Source organism: Pleurodeles waltl, chromosome 8 (genome assembly GCF_031143425.1).
Source record: "Pleurodeles waltl isolate 20211129_DDA chromosome 8, aPleWal1.hap1.20221129, whole genome shotgun sequence".
Lineage (NCBI taxonomy): Eukaryota > Metazoa > Chordata > Amphibia > Caudata > Salamandridae > Pleurodeles > Pleurodeles waltl.
In genome coordinates, this window is record NC_090447.1 from 145,586,042 (window position 1) to 145,609,616 (window position 23,575).

The 23,575-nt window shown below is 46.3% G+C and overlaps 1 protein-coding gene across 1 annotated transcript in view; it reads left to right on the plus strand.

Moving 5' to 3' along the window:
- The window catches only part of PCF11 (PCF11 cleavage and polyadenylation factor subunit), a 254,646-nt gene that overhangs the window by 128,264 nt on the left and 102,807 nt on the right, over positions 1-23,575 (plus strand). The window lies entirely within an intron of this gene.

Sequence of the window (23,575 nt, forward strand, 5' to 3'; positions counted from 1 at the left end):
GCTGCCAAGGCTTTTGGAGTACCCCTGGAGGAGGAACCCTTATGCCAACAAGTAAGGGAAACTTGTATCTTCCTATACTACCTTGCATACTGGACCAGGGCAAAGCAGCTTTCAGGGAACCAACAATGCAGGAGTACTTTCAGGAGAGGAAACTCACCCAGAAGACCCTCAGGAAGAGGACCTTTCCCAACAGGACCACGGCAACAAGGCCAATGCTCCACACAAGCTGGCCAGCAATCTGCATACCAGCAATGGCAATACCCCGCAAGGCAGCCTTTTCGAGGTCGAGGGAGGGCCAGAGGTCAGACCCCCAGAGGAAATGGAGACACTACAGTGACTCATATTCAGGCTCTGACCCACACACACCAGTGGGAAGCAGAATAGTGTATTACCCACAAGAATGGACAAAGATAACCGACAGGTGGGTTTTAAACGTAATACACCACGGTTACTGTATAGATTAAAAAGCCCTCCAATACTAAGACCGCCAAAGGGGAAGAAGTATCAGGAAAAAGAACTGGTACAATTAAGAAAGGCGTTAAAAGACCTCCTACACAAACATACAATAGAAAGGGAGTTGAACAAGGGAAACTACTCCCCTTACTTTCTGGTGCCAAAACAGGACCTCACAGCAAGACCAATCTTGGACCTCAGATTCATCAACAAATTAATCTGCATACAACATTACAAAATGACAAAACTACAACAGGTAATTCTACTTCTACAAAAAAAGGGGACTACAAGGCAACAAAAGACTTAAGATCCTACCTACACGTACCCATGAATCAAGCACGCAAAGTACCTCAGGTTCATACTCGAAGGTTCACCATCAATTCAAGGTTTTACCTTTCGGAATAAAGTCAGCGCCAAGGTTTTCTACAGAATGCCTTGCATCAGTTGCAGCATTCCTAAGAAGAAAGGAGATTCGCATATACCTCTACCTTTACGACTGGCTGATAAAAGCAAATACAAAGGAGAAATGTCAAAGGGACACTCAACAGTGATCACAACTGTACAAAAACTGGAGTTCAGCATAAACCACAGGAAATCATCCCCAGAGCCTCAACGGGAGAGGAATTTCGTAGGTGCAAGACTAATGCACACTCATATCCTACTCAGAAGACAGTAGGGCAATCACAAAGCAAACTCGCCTTCACCAGAGAGGGCAATCTCTGACCGTGGAGACAGTCATTGGACTAACAGGCCTGATGGCATCATGCATCTCCCTTATAACCCATGCAAGACTCCACATGCGCTCATTCCAGGAATGGCTAGACAACAGCTGGTCACAAGGCACTGGGAGTTGGGAGGATCTAGTGATTGTAACAGAGAGAATACAGAGGGAGGTACAATAGTTGGCATCCAAGGACATAACCAAGGGGAGACCTTTGAAGACAACAACTCCATCCATTACCATTACAACAGATGCGTCTCACATGAGATGGGGAGCACACACAAGCAACTAGAGCATTCGAGGCCAGTGGAAAAAGACAGCTGCAATAAAATACATCCACTTCCTAGAGATGATGACCTTGCTATTAGCCCTGAAAGCCTTTCAAACACAAGTAACAGGGAAAACCATACTAATCCAAACTGACAGTACAACTACCTGAACAAACAAGGGGGCACAAGGCCTTTCTCCCTATGCAAACTAGCCCAAGAGATATGGAAATGGGCACTACCACAGAGGATCAACTTACAAGCAGTCTGTCTACTGGGGAAAGACAACATAGAGATAAGACAGACTGAGCAGGCAGGAAAGCAGCTCACATGAATGGGGGGATGAAGCAAGAATGCCTAGAAAAAATCTTGAGGATTTGACGCACACCAACAATCGACCTGTTTGCATCAGCAGAAAACAGGAAATGCCAACTCTTCGTCTCCAGATTTCAACACCACCAGTCAAAAAAGAATGTCCTGTCACTAAACTGGTCAGGGAGATTCGCCTATGCCATTTATTCCATTACCCTAATACCAAAAGTACTGGAGAATGCCAAGCAACAAGGGACGAATCTTATCCTGATAGCCCCTCAGTGAGCAAGACAAACTTGGTATTCAAATCTACTTGAGCTGTCCAAAGGACAAATGACCAAGATCAAGGTGGAGCGAGATCTGCTCACAATGCAAAAGGGATGAGTGTTCCACCCGGAACCAGCAACACTCAATTTGTCAGCATGGCACCTGAATACATAGACTTCTGGCACCTAAACCTACCAACTAGGACCATAGAAATACTGAAGGGAGGCTAGAAAGCCAACATCAAGACAATGCTACGTATCAAAATGGGAAAGGTGCCTCCTATGGTGCATGAAGAACAATAACCTGGAGACAATGTCTAGACAGGAAACAGTAATCTATCTCACACAGCTGCTGGACAGCAGGATCAACAACTCATCTATGGAAGTACGGAAAGCACCAGTTCCAATGTGGAGCTTAAATACGGTATTAACACAGTTGATAACAAAACCATTTGAAACCATGGACAAAGCAGAACTCTGGTTTACCACATTAAAAACTGCTTTTCTGGTAGCAGTCCCATTGCTACGAACAGTACGCGAGCTTCAAGCGCTAACAATACAGGAACCGTACATACAAATTCAAAAGGTAGTCCTCAGGACAAATCCTCAATTCCTACCTAAGGTAGTGAGCAAATTCCATGTCAACCAAAGCGTCCAGTTGCCATTATTCTTTAAAAACCTACAACTGGAAAAGACATTACATACTCTTGATATAAGGAGAGCATTGTTATACTACCTAGAGGGAACCAAACAGTTTCGCAAGGTAAATCAACTATTTGTTTAATTTGCCAAATACAGCAAGTGATCACCCGTCACAAAAAGAACTATTGCACGATGGATTGTGGAAACAATACAAACAGGCTACACCTCAGCTGGCAAATTTCTATCTCATCGCCCTAAAGCACTCTTAACAAGAAAGAAGGGCGCAACAATAGCCTGCATGGCAAATGTGCCCATACACACTATATGCGCTGCATCAACATGGGCATCTCCACACACATTCACAAAGCATTATTGTGTTGACATACAAATACATAAAGAAGCTCAAGTGGGAAAGAAGATACTACAGCACCTGTTTTCCATCTCCTCATTTCTCCCCAACCAACCCAAGGAAGGGGATACTGCTAAATAATCTAATGCAGAGCACTTGAATCCAGAAAAGGATTCATGCTGCACAACAACATTGTTACTCACCAGTAGGAATAGTTTTGCAGCCTTAATAGTTTTTTTGGATTAACATGCGAGCCACCTTCCCCAAAAATGAGAACAAGACAAACAGATGAGGAAGAGGTCATATATAATGATAAAATGTTTGGGGGTTGGGGGGGTGAAAAATGGAAAAATAATCTGAATATGCTTACCACGCACAGGAAATTCTGGGGCGCCATCTGATGTCAGAGGGGACGGACCAAGCACCAAATGGTGCTCAACAATGCCCAAAAAGGGGGAGGGGGGTTGGTGGGGGGGGGGGGGGGGCTGAGAAGAAAAGGGGAAAAAGACTATTCCTGACCTAGCCACTAGATGGCACGCACAGCATGTGAATACACAAAAAACACTTCATGCTGTAAAACTTCTCCTATTGGTAAGTATCCATTTTGTTCTCTTCAGATACAGAGAACAGTTATAGGTTGTTGCTTTATCCTTAAGGAAGATCATACATACTTCATGGCAGTATGACTGATTTCAACAAATTGACTGACTGAAAAATTGGAGTTCCGTCCACTTCAGGTTTGAAACTACTGCCTCTGGCCTTGTAAGACTCAAGTTTATAAAATAAACCAGCAGGTCTCAGCAAAAACTGAGTAGTCTCAAAAGCCACCTGCTTTTTGCCCAGGAAAAAAGCTTTTGTTCAGAGTTCTCCGTGGAGTGCCCTGGGTGTCATTATTTTAAAACGAAAATACAACAAAAAAAAAACTTTGGAAGAAGCTGAGAAAGGGATAAAAGGGGATAACAAAGTAACACTGGCACAGGCATTCTCATTTTAAAATATGCCCTGCCCATTTTTTTAAGATTGTAGCACTTAAACTACCATTGCCGACAAATACCATTGATGGCTCTATCATAGTTTTAGTATTTTTCATTGACAAGTTAACATTATCCACTTAATTGGGTCTATCAGAGGGTCGCAATTACTTGCTGGGTCTTCCAACAAAACCTAATAAGCTAGCTTTGTCAATGACTTGCCTTTCATGCGCTACCTCCATGTCAACTAATGGTGACCAATTCTGTTGGCCACAATATCAGCCTAATTGTTGTCTACAACCTCTGCTACAGTGCTTACTAAAGAAGAAGCAACTATCATTTGAAATTACTGTAGTTCCCTGACATTCCCATCTAAAGGGTTCTGCAGAGCTGCCAGTCCACTTTCTTGTGGAATGTGAATTTAATTAATTTAGTTTTCTCTGCTTCTGACCAAGAAGATGAATGTTCATAGGTGCCCTTCTCTCCAAAAGATATGAACAGGAACAATTGTTCTTCCCCTTCTGTGTGGTGAAGAGAAAGTTATTTCTTCCTCTCAGAGTACCATGTAACCCATTTTGCTCAACCGTTGGATTCTCGTGTGTTTAGAGTAAAAGCACACACTTGCCTTGTAGCAGTGTTTGCTTTGCCAGTGTACCACATATGCAACTGCTTACTGTTTTTTCTCATATTGAGTATGCCTATTCCATGTTGAAATGTTAGGCATTGGAGAGCATTTAATGTGGCATCTTTCATCTTTGTTCTTGAATTGGCATGGGAACACAACCCCTGCCTTCCTGCTCTATCGTACCTACCCTTACAGCAACCTCTCCACTCGGTTCTTGGTGAAACTTCTATATTTCCCTTTTAGTGGTTTGACAGTGCCTCTCCAGTGTAGCTGCTCCATCGCTCCCACGTAGCCAGACTCTCAGAACATATTGTTTGGGGTTAAAGACAACAGGTTTTCATGTTTATTTTGTCATTGGGACAATTAGGCACAACTCTCTGCAGCACAGTCCCCTTGGCTGCCAGTTTACAATACCACATTATGGATCAGGAAAGGGCATTGTCTGCAGTTTAGGTAATATTTTTGTACATATGTTAATTTTTATTAATGCAAACCCTTTACTATTATGCAGATGTGTAAGCTTGAACTGCACTACTGACAGCTGTTCCTGTATAAAAATGTGTACACACGTATACAAAGTTTAACAAGGCTATAGATAATGCTCACTCAATGCTCTGATTAATTGCAAATATTGCAGAAGATTGAAAGCAATATTGATGATTCCTTGCTTTCAAAATCTAATTTTCACAAAAAATTCAACTTTGGGAAAGTTTTGCTAAACTAGTGTAAACTTTTAGGTGTATTAAGGTTTCTTTAAAGCATCATTTGATAAAATGTGTTGATGCATGCTAGTATTTCCAAAAAATATTCATAATGTAAAACCAGTGTAACCAGTTCCAACAAGATTATAGGAAACATGAAAATAAAGAAGCATTGACAAAGACGGGCATTAGTGGTCATCTTTCTGGTTTTGTCAATGCGTGTATGTTTTGACACGGTTTTTGTAAAACATTATTGCTCTGTTAGCTGCTGGGCCCTCGCCATTATAACAAACATTGGTATAAATAGTTTTAGGTCTCAGAATGCACACATTGCCACATTAGTTTCTAGCTCTGACCAAAACTATTTTGTGTGCCGATATGCTCCTTGTGAAAGAGTTGAGTGCAGTCTGTCACAGTGAAACTAGCTGACAGATCGAGAGACACTTTTGATAAAAATAACAGCTCTTGGTTAACATCAGGCCTAATTAGGTGCCCACTTTTCACAGAAAGTCACAAAAGTGTATCCATGATATATGTGCTGTTATCAGTGCAGGTTTACGGCTTTCATGAATCCACAAGAATTAATAGACGTAGGCCAGGAAATCATACTCAGAGAAAATATTAGTGATCTACTTTTTAGTTCAAGCAAATATGCATGTGTGGATTTGTTTACTTGTAAATCTGAGCGTTTACAAATTCACTTTTTTTTTTTTTTTTTTACCCAAACCTGGAAGAAGTTTTACTTCTGCCATTTTCCAGAGTAAATTTCCTTCCTTTCTCAGTATGGGAAAAGATTAAAGAATATCTGGTGAAAACCCCTAAAACATGCTTGTTCGTAGTTGAGTAGTACTTTAAAAGGGCATTCAGCCATCAAACTATTGCTGTAGGAAAGTACCCTCTTTTTGGCATTGTTATCCCCACCTTTTGCCTGCGGTCAGTGTGTTTTGACTGTGTTCGCTGGGATCCTGCTAACCAGGACCCAGTGACTGTGCCCTCTCCCTCTAAATGTGTTTGCTTGGGTTTTAGCACACCCCACAATTGCCATACTGGTGCCCCTATATAAGTCCCTAGCATATGGTAGTTGGGTACCCAGGGCATTGGGCCACCAGGGATTCCCCATGGGCTGTAGTATGTATTGTGCCACCCACAGGAGCCCATACAAAATGTGTCTGCAGGCCTGCCATTGCAGCCTGCGTGAAAAGCTTTGTAGGAAGTTGGCTCTGTATATACTATCTCAAAGTAAGAGATAGTGTGCACAGAGTCCAAGGGTTCCCCTTAGAGGTAAGATAGTGGCAAAATTAGATAATTCTAATGCTCTATTTGGTGGTACTGCGGTCAAGCAGTAGGCTTATCAGAGGGTTGTGTTAAGCATTTGTTGTACACACACAGGCAATAAATGAGGAACACACACTCAAAGACTTAACTCCAGGCCAATAGTTTTTATATAGAAAAATATATTTTCTTAATTTATTTTTAGAACCACAAGTTCAAGATTTGAAGTAAATGCATAAAATGCAACGTACTCCACGCAGGTAAGTTAGAAACTTTGAACTACAGCAATAACATATACAGTTTTTGTTAAAATGGCAATAAGCTATTTTAAAAGTGGACACTGCAAAAATCAACAGTTCCTGGGGAGGTAAGTAATGGTTAGTTTGTCAGGTAAGTAAGACACTTACAAGTCTAAGTTCCTGGGCATAGGCAGCCCACCGTTGGGGGTTCAAGGCAACCCCAAAGTTACCACACCAGCAGCTCAGGGCCGGTCAGGTGCAGAGGTCAAAGAGGTGCCAAAAACACATAGGTGCCTATGAAGAACAGGGGTGCCCCGGTTCCAGTTTGAATACGGCCTGCCTACAGTCTACCTGCGTCTTCAGAGGGCAGACCAAGAGGGTTTTGTAGAGCACTAGGGGGGAAACAAGTAGGCACACAAAACACACCCACAGGGGCGGCCGGGTGCAGTGTGCAAAGCAGGCGTTGGGTTTTGTATAGGATTCAATGGAGGGACCTGGGGGTCACTCTAGCGGTGCAGGCAGGGCACAGGGGGGTTTCTCTGGCCATCCACCAACTGGGCTAGGCAGAGGGTCGCCTGGGGGGAGGGTGGGATGGGGGGGGTGGGGTCACCCCTGCACTGAGATTCAGTTCCTTCTGGTCCTGGGGGCTGCGGGTGCAGTGCTTGGTCCAGGCGTCTGGTTCCTTGTTACAGGCAGTCGCGGTCAGGGAGAGCCTCTGGATTCTCTCTGCATGCGTCGCTGTGGGGGTCCGGGGGGGTCATCTCGGGCTACTCACGAGGTCGCAGTCACCTGGGAGTCCTCCCTGTGGTGTTGGTTCTCTGGAGCTCGTGTCGGGTGCAGAGGGTGAAGTCTCACGCTTCCGGTGGGAAGAGTGAAGTCTTTAGAAGTTGCTTCTTTTTTGCCAAAGATGTTGCTGTTGTTGAGCAGAGCCACTGCTCACAGGAGTTTCTTGCTCCTGAGATTCAGGGCAGTCATCTGAGGCTTCAGAGGTCGCTGGTCCCTGTCAGATGTGTCACTGTTGCAGTTTTCTTTGAGTCAGGAGACAGGCCGGTAGGGCTGGGGCCAAAGCAGTTGTAGTCTCCGTCGTCTCTGCAGGGCTTTCAGGTCAGCAGTCCGCCTTGTTTCAGGTTACAGGAATCTGATTTCCTGGGTTCTGGGGTGCCCCTAAATACTAAATTTAGGGGTTTGTTTAGGTCTAGGGGGCAGTAGCCAATGGCTACTGTCCTGGCGGGTGGCTACACCCTCTTTGTGCCTCCTCCCTGAGGGGAGGGGGGCACATCCCTAATCCTATTGGGGAAATCCTCCCTTCTCAAGATGGAGGATTATTAAAGGCAGGGGTCACCTCAGCTCAGGACACCTTAGGGGGATGCCCTGACTGGGAAATACTCCCATCTCAAGATGGAGGATTATTAAAGGCAGCTCAGGACACCTTAGGGGGATGTCCTGACTGGTGGGTGACTCCTTGTTTTTCTCATTATCTCCTCCAGCCTTTCCACTAGAAGTGGGGGCAGTGGCCGGAGGGGCGGGCATCTCCACTAGCTGGGGTGCCCTGGGGTGCTGTAACAAAAGGGGTGAGCTTTAGAGTTCCTGCAGGGGGAGGCGAGAAGCACCTCCCCCCAGTACAGGCTTTGTTCCGGGCCACAGAGTGACAGCGGCACTCTCCCCATGTGGCTAGCAACTCGTCTGGTTGTGGCAGGCTGGCAGAAACTAGTCAGGCTAGCACTAGGAGTCGGGTTTGTATTCAGGGGTATCTCTAAGATGCCAACTGGGTGCATTTTACAATAAATTCCACGCTGACATCAGTGTGCATTTATTGTGCTGAGATGTTTGATACCAAACTTCCATGATTTCAGTGTAGCCATTATGGAACTGTGGAGTTTGTTTGACAGACTCCCAGACCATATACTCTTATGGCTACCCTGCACTTACAATGTCTAAGGTTTTGCTTAGACACTGTAGGGGCATAGTGCTCATGCACATATCCCCTCACCTATGGTATAATGCACCCTGCCTTAGGGCTGTAGGGCTTGCTAGAGGGGTGACTAACCTATGCCACAGGCAGTGTGAGGTTGGCATGGCACTCTGAGGGCAGTGTCTTGTCGACTTAGTAATTTTCTCTTCACCAGCACACACAGGCAGTAGTTTGTGGGCATGGCACCCTGAGAGGGTGCCATGTCGACTTAGCCTTTTTTCCCCCACCAGCACACACAAGCTGTAAGGCAGTGTGCATGTGCTGAGTGAGGGGTCCCCAGGGTGGCATAAGACATGCTGCAGCCCTTAGAGACCTTCCCTGGCATCAGGGCCCTTGGTACCAGGGGTACCATTTACAAGGGACTTAACCTGAATGCCGGGGCTGTGCAAAACACAGTTTAGGGAAAGAACACTGGTGCGCTAGGGCCTGGTTAGCAGGGTCCCAGCACACTTTCAATTACAACTGGCATAAGCAAAAGGCAAAAGGTCAGGGGGTCACCGTGCCAAGGAGCATTTCCTTACAAGCTGCATGCACCTTCTCACTACAGGTCACTGCACCAGGTCACTGTCACCCCTATGGTAGGTCCTCCTAGCCCAGAGGGCAGCGTGCAAGTGTACCTGTGTGTGTTTGGGCACCCCTGCATGAACAGAGGTGCCCCTATGAACTCCAGCCCCATTACACTGGACTTTGTAAGTGCAGGGAAGCCATTTTTCCAATGTACTGGACACAGGTCACTACCTGTCTAGCTACATAATGGTAACTCCAAACCTGGGCATGTTCGGTATCAAACATGTCGCAATCCTATGCCAGTATTGGTTGTATGATTCCATGTGCTCTGGGAGCTCCTTAGAGGACACCCAGCATTGCTCCTATTGGCTTTCTGGGCAGCCCGCGCTGCTGCCACCCCTCAGACACAATTTCCTGTGGAAGAGCAGGTAACACCCTTTCCCTTGGAAAGAGGTGTTACACGGCTTGGGAGAAGTAGCCTCCCCAAGCCACTGGTATGCTTTGAATGGCATGATTGGTGTCCTCCTTGCATAAACCGGTTTGCACCAGTCTAGGGACCCCCGTCCCTGCCCTGGCGCAAAACTGGACAGTGGAAAGGGAAGTGACCACTCCCCTGGCCATCATTACCCCAAGGGTGGTGCCCATAGCTCCTCCAGGTGGTCACTTGGTTCTGCCATTCTTCCATCTTGAATCTAAGGTGGGCAGGGGCACCTGGGAGCATCTGAGTGGCAAGGTCAGGCAGGTGACATCACATCCCCCTCCTGACAGGTGGCCTCTCCTGATGGGTGGTCACCCTGCTAGTTGACCAATCCCCCTTCTTGGGCTAATTAGGGTCTCCCTCTAGGGTGGGGTTTTCAAATTCGACGTGCAAGATTCAAGCAGGACTCCGCTGCATAGTTTACTTCATCTTCTGGCCACTGGGACTGCCACTGGGCCCTCCAGGAACTGACAGTCTGCAACTCCAGCGACTGCTCCGCTTTGCAACATTGTTACTCCGGCTCCTTCCAGCATCTGCAACATTTCCCTGTCTGTGCATCCTCTGTGGGTGACAAGTCTTCAGCCTGCACCAGAAATAAGAAGGAATCTCCCTTGGAGTGATTGAGTCACTTCCCTGCATCCGCAGGCACCAACTGCAACAACGACTGGCTGCATGTATCCTTTCTGCTCCAGAACTTCGTGGATCTTGCATCACAGGTGGTAGTTTGGATTGGTCCCCTTGGTCCGCTCCACCAGCTGTCCAACTTGGGAGACGTTAAGCCCTTGCCTCTCCTCGCAGGACAGAACCCTTGTGCACTGCGACTCTTGCAGCTTCCAGGGCTTCTTTGTTCTTCCTCCAAGTGATCTTCAAGCTCTGTGTAGCCCCAGCCAGCCTGCTGCTCCAGCGAAGTGGGACTCCACTTCAGGTGTGCTGGGTGGGCCTCTGAGTCTCCTGTGCCTGCTGCCCATGGGTCACCTGTGGGGGCTGCCTCTTCTTGTGACTTTTTCTCGACTATTGCATTTCCAATGGCTTGTTAGTGGTTTTCCAGCACCACTGACTGATTGCATCACGACTGCCAAAGTGGGACATCACTTGCATCACTTCTGGAACTCCTGCTCCTGTGCTGCACTGCTAACTTTCTTCATCTACCGTTGATCTGGTCCTGCAACTACAGAAGGGTGGGTAGTGGCTCCTGCCACAGCCAGACACTCCCATCACAAACTGGACTTGGTCCCCTTCCTTTGCAGGTCCTCTTCTGTCAGGATCCACCTTTTGGTTTCTTTCAGTCTTGTCTGGGTCTTGCGCAGTCATTTTCCAAAGTCCTCATGTTGGTTTTGGGGAAAACCAGGTACTTACCCCTTCCCTCCTGCTCACTGGGGGGCACCCTGGTACTTGCCTCAAGCCTAGTTCCTCCAGCTCCCTTCTACTGATTCCACTTACTTTCACATTCCATTTTTTTTAAATTATATGGTTTGGCCCCCACAGGGCGTTCCCTGTTTGCTATTGCTTTTACCAAAGCCTATTGTATTCTGTGCTATTTCCTGATTGCTAATGTGTATGTAATAATGTGTTTACTTGCCTCCAGTTGGAGTATTGCCTATACAGTATTTTACTATTGTGTTACCATAATAAAGTACCTTTATTTTTGTAACACTGTGTGGTTCTTTCATGTGTGTAATTGCTGTGTGACTATAGTGGAATTGCATAAGCTTTGCATGTCTCCTAGATATGTCTTGGCTGCTCATCCACAGCTACTTCTAGAGATCCCTGGCTTCCTAGACACTGCCTACAATTCACTAATAGGAGATACCTGGAGCTGGTATAGGGCACCAGGCCAGCTTCCTTCGATTGCTTACTGCAACTCTATCCCTAGTATGTAGATCTGCAGAATGGTGGCAAAATATGCAAATTACTAGTATTTGCACCCTACTATAATATGAGCCCTGGCATAATCACAGATCCTATTATAAGAGCTCTTAAATAAGGAGATTGCTTCCATAATTTGTCACCTCAATACCTGTCACCAAAGGGACAAGTGCTTTTTTTTTTCTTTTCTTCAGGATACGTAGATTTATGAAGCAGACAAGACAAGGAGATATTTTATTAAGTGAGCACACCTGGTAGACCTCAAAATAGTCCTGGAGCAGCGCTTCAAATGGGTATCTCTTCTGTGCCTTCTTGGTAGACCTCCATGTAGTTCTGTGTTTGCCTAACAGTGCCTCCAGTGGGTTGACTCAGTACAATACTCCTGTCCTTTTAACACATTTTTAAAGGTGGTAAGCTGCTTCATCTATTCTCAGGCTCTCCACCACCTATACTTGGGTGCAGCAACAGTCCACTTGCTGTGCAACTCCAACATGTGCCATAGAGGCCAAGCTGCATAAAACACCCCTTCTACTAAGCACTCCTAAGGGATACCAAGGAACCTGTTGCAAATTAGAGGGCTTCAGAAGCACACACTAATGCTGCAGAAACTCCCAGCAAACCTCTTGATGCCTCAAAGAGGTATTAAAAGCGCTGCATAAACATCCGTGCAATACCAGCAGATATTTACAGCTTTCAGGGTATAATTAAAAAACCTCTGCAAGACTACACTTTGCCTATACTTTCACCTGGTGTCTTAGTGGCGCAACCAAGTACATCAGCTTCTCGGAACTTACAAATGCAAAAAGATTAAGAACTCACAAAGAGATGAGGAAGAGAAAGGGGGAATTGTAAAAGAATATTGTGAGTTATGAAGCACGCAAAGCAAGGATTGTCATGATTATATTAACTAATGAAGAATGAATATGTAATTGTGTGCAAAGATTGTTGAATCCAGAAGTTTGTGGGAACAGTTTTAAGGAATGCATTGTTTTCAATGAATTTCATGTTACATCTGACCTAAAGACGCCTTTGTGTGTTTCACTAGCCTCATGTAACCACAATTGAATTAATAAATGCAAAAATATTTACATACTGTAAGGAAATGCCTCCTTGGCATGGTTACCCCCTGACTTTTTGCCTTAGCTGATGCTAAGTTTTGATTTGAAAGTGTGCTGAGGCCTGCTAACCAGGCCCCAGCACCAGTGTTCTTTCCCTAACCTGTACTTTTGTTTCCACAATTGGCACACCCTGGCATCCAGGTAAGTCCCTTGTAACTGGTACCCCTGGTACCAAGGGCCCTGATGCCAGGGAAAGTCTCTAAGGGATGCAGCATGTCTTATGCCACCCTGGGGACCCCTCACTCAGCACAGACACACTGCTTGCCAGCTTGTGTGTGCTAGAGAGGACAAAACGAGTAAGTCGACATGGCACTCCCCTCAGGGTGCCATGCCAACCTCACACTGCCTATGAAGTATAGATAAGTCACCCCTCTAGCAGGCCTTACAGCCCTAAGGCAGGGTGCACTATACCATAGGTGAGGGCACAAGTGCATGAGCACTGTGCCCCTACAGTGTCTAAGCAAAACCTTAGACATTGTAAGTGCAGGGTAGCCATAAGAGTATATGGTCTGGGAGTCTGTCATGAACGAACTCCACAGCACCATAATGGCTACACTGAAAACTGTGAAGTTTGGTATCAAACTTCTCAGCACAATAAATGCACACTGATGCCAGTGTGCATTTTATTGTAACATACACCCCAGTTTTGGCGGCAAGGCCGGAGGAGATAATGAGAAAAACAAGTAGGAGTCACTGGCCAGTCAGGACAGCCCCTAAGGTGTCCTGAGCTGAGGTGACTAACTTTTAGAAATCCTCCATCTTGCAGATGGAGGATTCCCCCAATAGGGATAGGAATGTGACCCCCTCCCCTTGGGAGGAGGCACAAAGAGGGTGTACCCACCCTCAGGGCTAGTAGCCATTGGCTACTAACCCCCCAGACCTAAACACACCCCTAAATTCAGTATTTAGGGGCTCCCCAGAACCTAGGAACTCAGATTCCTGCAACCTAAGAAGAAGAGGACTGCTAAGCTGAAAAACCCTGCAGAGAAGACGGAGACACCAACTGCTTTGGCCCCAGCTCTACCGGCCTGTCTCCCCACTTCTAAAGACACTGCTCCAGCGACGCTCTCCCCAGGGACCAGCGACCTCTGAAGCCTCAGAGGACTGCCCTGCATCTAGAAGGACCAAGAACTCCCCAGGGCAGCAGCCCTGTTCACTAAAGACTGCAACTTTGAAACAAAGAAGCAACTTTGAAACAACTTGCGTTTCCCGCCGGAAGCGTGAGACTTGACACACTGCACCCAATGCCCCCGGCTCGACTTGTGGAGAACAATCACTTCAGGGAGGACTCCCCGGCGACTGCGAGACCGTGAGTAGCCAGAGATGACCCCCCGAGCCCCCACAGCGACGCCTGCAGAGGGAATCCCAAGGCTCCCCCTGACCGCGACTGCCTGCTTCTAAGATCCGACACCTGGTAAAGGCTCTGCACCCGCAGCCCCCAGGGCCTGAAGGATCCGACCTCCAGTGCAGGAGTGACCCCCAGGTGGCCCTCTCCCTTGCCCATATGGTGGCTACCCCGAGGAGCCCCCCCCCTTTCCCCTTGCCTGCCTGCATCGCTGAAGAGACTCCTTGGTCTCCCATTGATTTCTATTACAAACCCGACGCTTGTTGGCACACTGCACCCGGCCGCCCCCGTGCGCTGAGGGTGTACTGTCTGTGTGGACTTGTGTGTGTCCCCCCCCCCCCCTGCCTAAAAAGACGTCCGAAAAAGTTTTGGTTCCGAAACATCCAGCCTCGGAGCCGAAAACAGGTTCCTATACAGAGGAACAAGGATTGTCCTCCCAAATGCAAAAACATAGATTCGGAGAGGAACTTCAAGCAGTAGAGCCAGACTATACTCAAAGGAGGCTCCACATTCAACAAGACACAGGGAAGATAACCACTCTTCTCCCAATTAAAATAAAAAGAAAACTTGCCTTTCAAGAAAAGGACAAGGAGCCACAGGCAAAGGTGGCAAGGAAAACAACTCCACCACCGTCTCCACCACCATCAGTGCACACATCACCAGTAGCAACTCCTCCACTGATGCACTTCCCGACTCATACTACCATGAGTCAAGATGATCCCGATGCATGGGACCTTTACGATGCTCCAGTATCGGACAACAGCCCAGACTCGTACCCTGCCAGGCCGTCCCCACCTGAGGACAGTACATCTTACACACAGGTGATCGCAAGGGCAGCTGCTTTCCATAACGTCACCTTGCATTCCGAACCAATTGAGGATGACTTTTTGTTTAACACGCTATCCTCCACTCATAGCCAATACCAAAGACTACCTATGCTCCCAGGAATGCTAAAACATTCAAAACAAATCTTTCAGGATCCTGTTAAAGGCCGAGCCATAACTCCAAGGATGGAGAAAAAGTACAAGCCACCTGTAGGAAGTTGGCTCTGTATGTGCTATTTCAAAGTAAGGAATAGCATGCACAGAGTCCAAGGGTTCCCCTTAGAGGTAAAATAGTGGTAAAAAGAGATAATACTAATGCTCTATTTTGTGGTAGTGTGGTCGAGCAGTAGGCTTATCCAAGGAGTAGTGTTAAGCATTTGTTGTACATACACATAGACAATAAATGAGGTACACACACTCAGAGACAAATCCAGCCAATAGGTTTTGTATAGAAAAATATATTTTCTTAGTTTATTTTAAGAACCACAGGTTCAAATTTAACATGTAATATCTTGTTTGAAAGGTATTGCAGGTAAGTACATTAGGAACTTTGAATCATTTCAATTGCATGTATACTTTTCAAGTTATTCACAAATAGCTATTTTAAAAGTGGACACTTAGTGCAATTTTCACAGTTCCTGGGGGAGGTAAGTTTTTGTTAGTTTTACCAGGTAAGTACGACACTTACAGGGTTCAGTTCTTGGTCCAAGGTAGCCCACCGTTGGGGGTTCAGAGCAACCCCAAAGTTACCACACCAGCAGCTCAGGGCCGGTCAGGTGCAGAGTTCAAAGCGGTGCCCAAAAAGCATAGGCTAGAATGGAGAGAAGGGGGTGCCCCGGTTCCGGTCTGCTTGCAGGTAAGTACCCGCGTCTTCGGAGGGCAGACCAGGGGGGTTTTGTAGGGCACCGGGGGACACACAAGCCCTCACAGAAATTTCACCCTCAGCGGCGCGGGGGCGGCCGGGTGCGGTGTTAGAACAAGCGTCGGGTTTGCAATGGAAGTCAATGAGAGATCAAGGGATCTCTTCAGCGCTGCAGGCAGGCAAGGGGGGGCTTCCTCGGGGAAACCTCCACTTGGGCAAGGGAGAGGGACTCCTGGGGGTCACTTCTGCAGTGAAAGTCCGGTCCTTCAGGTCCTGGGGGCTGCGGGTGCAGGGTCTTTTCCAGGCGTCGGGACTTAGGTTTCAGAGAGTCGCGGTCAGGGGAAGCCTCGGGATTCCCTCTGCAGGCGGCGCTGTGGGGGCTCAGGGGGGACAGGTTTTGGTACTCACAGTCGTAGAGTAGTCCGGGGGTCCTCCCTGAGGTGTAGGTTCTCAACCAGCCGAGTCGGGGTCGCCGGGTGCAGTGTTGCAAGTCTCACGCTTCTTGCGGGGAGATTGCAGAGTTCTTTAAAGCTGCTCCTTTGGATAAAGTTGCAGTCTTTTTGGAGCAGGTCCGCTGTCCTCGGGAGTTTCTTGTCGTCGTCGAAGCAGGGCAGTCCTCAGAGGATTCAGAGGTCGCTGGTCCCTTTGGAAGGCGTCGCTGGAGCAGAGTTCTTTGGAAGGCAGGAGACAGGCCGGTGAGTTTCTGGAGCCAAGGCAGTGGTTGTCTTCTGGTCTTCCTCTGCAGGGGTTTTCAGCTAGGCAGTCCTTCTTCTTGTTGTTGCAGGAATCTCATTTTCTAGGGTTCAGGGTAGCCCTTAAATACTAAATTTAAGGGCGTGTTTAGGTCTGGGGGGTTAGTAGCCAATGGCTACTAGCCCTGAGGGTGGGTACACCCTCTTTGTGCCTCCTCCCAAGGGGAGGGGGGTCACAATCCTAACCCTATTGGGGGAATCCTCCATCTGCAAGATGGAGGATTTCTAAAAGTTAGAGTCACCTCAGCTCAGGACACCTTAGGGGCTGTCCTGACTGGCCAGTGACTCCTTGTTATTCTCATTATTTTCTCCGGCCTTGCCGCCAAAAGTGTGGGCCGGGGGCGGGCAACTCGACTAGCTGGAGTGTCCTGCGGTGCTGTGACAAAGGGGTGAGCCTTTGAGGCTCACCGCCAGGTGTTACAGCTCCTGCCTGGGGGAGGTGTGAGCATCTCCACCCAGTGCAGGCTTTGTTACTGGCCTCAGAGTGACAAAGGCACTCTCCCCATGGGGCCAGCAACATGTCTCTAGTGTGGCAAGCTGCTGGAACTAGTCAGCCTACACAGACAGTCGGTTAAGTTTCAGGGGGCACCTCTAAGGTGCCCTCTGGGGTGTATTTTGCAATCAAATGTACACTGGCATCAGTGTGCATTTATTGTGCTGAGAAGTTTGATACCAAACTTCCCAGTTTTCAGTGTAGCCATTATGGTGCTGGGGAGTTCGTGCAAAACAGACTCCCAGACCATATACTCTTATGGCTACCCTGCACTTACAATGTCTAAGGTTTTGCTTAGACACTGTAGGGGCACAGTGCTCATGCACTGGTACCCTCACCTATGGTATAGTTCACCCTGCCTTAGGGCTGTAAGGCCTGCTAGAGGGGTGTCTTACCTATACTGCATAGGCAGTGAGAGGCTGGCATGGCACCCTGAGGGGAGTGCCATGTCGACTTACTCATTTTGTTCTCACTTGCACACACAAGCTGGTAAGCAGTGTGTCTGTGCTGAGTGAGGGGTCTCTAGGGTGGCATAATACATGCTGCCGCCCTTAGAGACCTTCTCTGGCATCAGGGCCCTTGGTACCAGAGGTACCAGTTACAAGGGACTTATCTGTATGCCAGGGTGTGCCAATTGTGGAATCAATGGTACATTTTAGGTGAAAGAACACTGGTGCTGGGGCCTGGTTAGCAGGGTCCCAGCACACTTCTCAGTCAAGTCAGCATCAGTATCAGGCAAAAAGTGGGGGGTAACTGCAACAGGGAGCCATTTCTTTACACCTCCGCCAACAGATCCAGTTTATATTACAACGCAGTTAACACCAGACTCAGTAGTTGTCGAGGCAGCTCGTAAGAGAGCAAACTCTCATACCTCGGGGGACGCACCACCTCCAGACAAAGAGAGTCGCAAATTTGATGCTGCGGGCAAAAGGGTTGCAGCACAAGCAGCAAACCAATGGCGCATTGCCAATTCACAAGCACTTTTGGCAAGATATGATAGAGCTCACTGGGATGAGATGCAACATTTGATAGAACACTTACCCAAGGAGTTCCAAAAAAGAGCACAACAAGTGGTGGAAGAAGGACAAAGTATCTCTAATAATCAGATACGGTCTTCAATGGATGCAGCAGATACGGCTGCAAGGACAGTAAATACTGCAATAACAATAAGAAGGCACGCATGGCTGCGCACGTCAGGGTTCAAGCCGGAAATTCAACAAGCCGTGCTAAATATGCCATTTAATGAACAGCAGTTGTTTGGGCCGGAATTCGACACTGCTATTGATAAACTCAAGAAAGACACTGATACAGCAAAAGCCATAGGCGCACTCTACTCCCCGCAGAGCAGAGGCACATTTCGCAAAACACCTTTTAGGGGAGGGTTTCGAGGACAACCTACAGAAACTACAACATCACAAACAAGGCCCACTTACCAAAGCCAATATCAGCGGGGAAGTTTTCGGGGGCAATATAGAGGGAGACAATTCCCAAAAAATAGAGGAAAATTCCAAAGCCCCAAAAGTCCTCAAAATAAGCAGTGACTTACAAGTCACACATCCCCATCACATAACACCTGTGGGGGGAAGACTAAGCCAATTTTACAAACATTGGGAGGAGATAACAACAGATACTTGGGTACTAGCAATTATCCAGCATGGTTATTGCATAGAATTTCTCGAATTCCCATCAACAGTCCCACCGAAAGCACAAAGTATGTCAAAACAACATATAAATCTTCTAGGATTAGAAGTTCAAGCATAGCTCCAAAAAGAGGCAATAGAATTAGTACCAAAACAAGAACTAAACACAGGAGTTTACTCACTGTACTTTCTGATACCCAAAAAAGACAAAAGTCCAAGACCTATACTAGATCTCAGAATATTAAATACATACATCAAATCAGACCACTTTCACATGGTTACATTACAAGAAGTAATCCCACTGCTCAAACAAGACTACATGACAACACTGGATCTAAAGGATGCATATTTCCATATACCAATACATCCTTCACACAGAAAGTACCTAAGGTTTGTATTCCAAGGGATACATTACCAATTCAAAGTGTTGCCATTCAGAATAACAACTGCGCCAAGAGTTTTTACAAAATGTCTAGCAGTAGTAGCTGCACATATCAGAAGGCAGCAAATACATGTGTTCCCGTACCTAGACGATTGGTTAATCAAAACCAACACGCAAATACAGTGTTCACAACACACAAATTATGTCATAGAAACCCTACACAAACTAGGTTTCTCAATCAATTACTCAAAGTCACACCTTCTGCCGTGTCAAACACAGCAATACCTAGGAGCAACAATCAACACAGTAAAAGGAATTGCCACTCCAAGTCCACAAAGAGTCCAAACATTTCACAATGTAATACAAGCCATGTATCCAAACCAAAAGATACAGGTCAAATTAGTAATGAAACTCCTAGGCATGATGTCCTCATGCATAGCCATTGTCCCAAACGCAAGGTTGCACATGCGGCCCTTACAACAGTGCCTAGCATCACAGTGGTCACAGGCACAGGGTCAACTTCTAGATCTGGTGTTGATAGACCGCCAAACATACATCTCGCTTCAATGGTGGAACAGTATAAATTTAAACCAAGGGCGGCCTTTTCAAGACCCAGTGCCACAATACGTAATAACGACAGATGCATCCATGACAGGGTGGGGAGCACACCTCAATCAGCACAGCATCCAAGGACAATGGGACATTCAGCAAAGACAGTTTCATATAAATCACTTAGAACTGTTAGCGGTGTTTCTAGCGCTGAAAGCATTTCAACCCATAATAACCCACAAATACACTCTTGTCAAAACAGACAACATGACAACAATGTATTACCTAAACAAACAGGGAGGAACACACTCGACACCGTTGTGTCTCCTGACACAAAAAATATGGCATTGGGCGATTCACAACCACATTCGCCTAATAGCACAATTTATTCCAGGGATTCAGAATCAGTTAGCAGACAATCTCTCTCGGGATCACCAACAGATCCACGAATGGGAAATTCACCCCCAAATACTGAACACTTACTTCAGAATGTGGGGAACGCCACAAATAGATCTATTTGCAACAAAAGAAAACTCAAAATGCCAAAACTTCGCATCCAGGTACCCACAACATCAGTCTCCGGGCAATGCACTATGGATGAACTGGTCAGGGATATTTGCGTACGCTTTTCCCCCTCTCCCACTTCTTCCATATCTAGTAAACAAGTGGAGTCAAAACAAACTCATAATAGCACCAACATGGTCAAGGCAACCTTGGTACACAACACTACTAGACCTTTCAGTAGTACCTCATGTCAAACTACCAAACAGACCAGATCTGTTAACACAACACAAACAACAGATCAGACATCCAAATCCAGCATCGCTGAATCTAGCAATTTGGCTCCTGAAATCCTAGAATTCGGGCACTTAGACCTCACACAGGAATTTATGGAGGTCATAAAACAAGCTAGAAAACCTACCACTAGAACTGCTATGCAAATAAGTGGAAAAGATTTGTTTATTACTGCAATAATAATCAAATTCAACCTTTACACGCATCTGCAAAAGATATAGTAGGATACTTACTACATTTGCAAAAATCAAAACTAGCTTTCTCTTCCATTAAAATACATCTTACGGCAATTTCAGCTTACCTGCAAATTACGCACTCAACTTCATTATTTAGGATACCAGTCATAAAAGCGTTTATGGAAGGCCTAAAGAGAATTATACCACCAAGAACACCACCAGTTCCTTCATGGAACCTCAACATTGTCTTAACACGACTCATGGGTCCACCTTTTGAGCCCATGCACTTTTGTGAAATGCAATACTTAACGTGGAAAGTTGCATTCTTAATTGCCATCACATCTCTAAGAAGAGTGAGTGAAATTCAAGCATTTACCATTCAAGAACCATTTATTCAAATACACAAAAATAAAGTTGTTCTACGGACAAATCCTAAATTTTTACCAAAAGTAATCTCACCGTTCCACTTGAATCAAACGGTAGAATTACCAGTGTTCTTCCCACATCCAGATTCTGTAGCTGAAAGAGCACTACATACATTAGACATCAAAAGAGCACTAATGTACTACATTGACAGAACAAAACTAATTCGAAAGACAAAACAACTATTTATTGCCTTTCAAAAACCTCATACAGGAAATCCAATTTCAAAACAAGGCATTGCTAGATGGATAGTTAAGTGCATTCAAACCTGCTATCTTAAAGCTAAAAGAGAACTGCCTATTACACCAAAGGCACACTCAACCAGAAAGAAAGGTGCTACCATGGCCTTTCTAGGAAATATTCCAATGAACGAAATATGTAAGGCAGCAACATGGTCTACGCCTCATACATTTACGAAGCACTACTGTGTAGATGTGTTAACTGCACAACAGGCAACAGTAGGTCAAGCTGTACTAAGAACATTATTTCAAACTACTTCAACTCCTACAGGCTGAACCACCGCTTTTGGGGAGATACACATGCTGTGCATAGACTAGTAAGCAGTTATCTGCAGCTACACATGCCATCGAACGGAAAATGTCACTTACCCAGTGTACATCTGTTCGTGGCATTAGTCGCTGCAGATTCACATGCGCCCAACCGCCTCCCCGGGAGCCTGTAGCCGTTTAGAAGTAGATCTTAAACATTTGTACATTTGTAAATATATTACTTTAAACTTCATTATGTACATACGCATTCACTCCATTGCATGGGCACTATTACTAGCATACACAACTCCTACCTCACCCTCTGCGGGGAAAACAATCTAAGATGGAGTCGACGCCCATGCGCAATGGAGTCGAAATGGGAGGAGTCCCTCGGTCTCGTGACTCGAAAAGTCTTCTTCGAAGGAAAACAACTTGTAACACTCCGAGTCCAACACCAGATGGTGGGATGTGCACAGCATGTGAATCTGCCACGAACAGATGTACACTGGGTAAGTGACATTTTCCATTGAATGCAGTTATTATGGGATATGGTACACAGACTGTGTGCCATGTCGTGTTTTCACTTTTGGGAGCACATTGTCACGCAGCCTGCAATGGGAGTCTGCATGAGTTTGATGGTGGATCCCTTAGAGTGGCACAAATTGTGCTGCAGCTCTTAAGGACCATCTTTAGTACCTATGCCCTCGGTACCATAGGTACCATTTACTAGGGACTTGCAAAGGTGCGAAGGAGTGGTGAATTGGGGATGAAGTGACCACTGGTCTTGTTTTTGGGGAAGGAACACTGGGACTTGGTGGCTGGGTTAGCGGAACCCAGTGCACTTCAGTCAAAGTTCAATCAAAAACAGGAAAAACTTGGGGGGGATTCTGATTCCAGAACCCAGTTTCCTACAACACACGTTTCTCCATTAGTTGTTTCTCTGGCAGAGGAAGTTCACAACTCAAGACATCTGATCAGGAGCTGCAAGTATAATCTAGAGGCATAGCATTCAACTCAATTAACAGGAAGTGAATTTGCTGTGGCACTTGTGGTTGCGGTGCTCTACAACTTTCACTTTAGCAGTCCTGTCCTAAACAATTATGCCAACCCTATCCTGAGACCCTCTCAACACTAGAAACAGACTGGTGGATCCTGAGCAGGACACAGATGTGATAAATACACCAATGATGCAAAGGGCACCCACCACACTGGGAAATACTGTGCTGTTCTTGTAGGCTCTTATTCATTTGTTGGTGAATGAGGTCATGTATGTTCTAGTGGGAGCCATTCTAGTTGTGTTATTATAGAGTAAATCTCTTCTAGATTTGCTTGCTGTGCATAATTCTACCATTAAGTGGTTGCTTGTGGAGGTGTTTATTACAAACATTTTTGTTCGTGTTAGCCTAACCAGCTCTAGTATGACTCCCAGTTATGTGGACACAATGCCCTCTTAACCTCCATAGTAGATATTGTTTTCCACTGGTGGGTTGGGAGGTGCATTGAGACAGCTCCCGAAAGGTTTTCGAAAATTGAATGAACGTTGAAACTTTGAAGGGGCAGTTGGAATCTGTGCTGGATCGAGGATTCAGATATTTCCAGGGGGATCTGAAGAGTAGTGAAAGAATGTTGACCAATAAAATCGGTGTCCCTGAGATTCAGTGCCATTTTGTAGTATGAGGGTGTAAGGAAATGCCTCCTTGGCATGGTTACCCCCTGACTTTTGGCCTTTGCTGATGCTATGTTTTGAATTGAAAGTGTGCTGAGGCCTGCTAACCAGGCCCCAGCACCAGTGTTCTTTCCCTAACCTGTACTTTTGATTCCACAATTGGCACACCCTGGCATCCAGGTAAGTCCCTTGTAACTGGTACCCCTGGTACCAAGGGCCCTGATGCCAGGGAAGGTCTCTAAGGGCTGCAGCATATCTTATGCCACCCTGGGGACCCCTCACTCAGCACAGACACACTGCTTGTCAGCTTGTGTGTGCTGATGAGAACAAAACAAGTAAGTCGACATGGCACTCCCCTCAGGGTGCCATGCCAACCTCCCACTGCCTATGCAGTATAGATAAGTCACCCCTCTAGTAGGCCT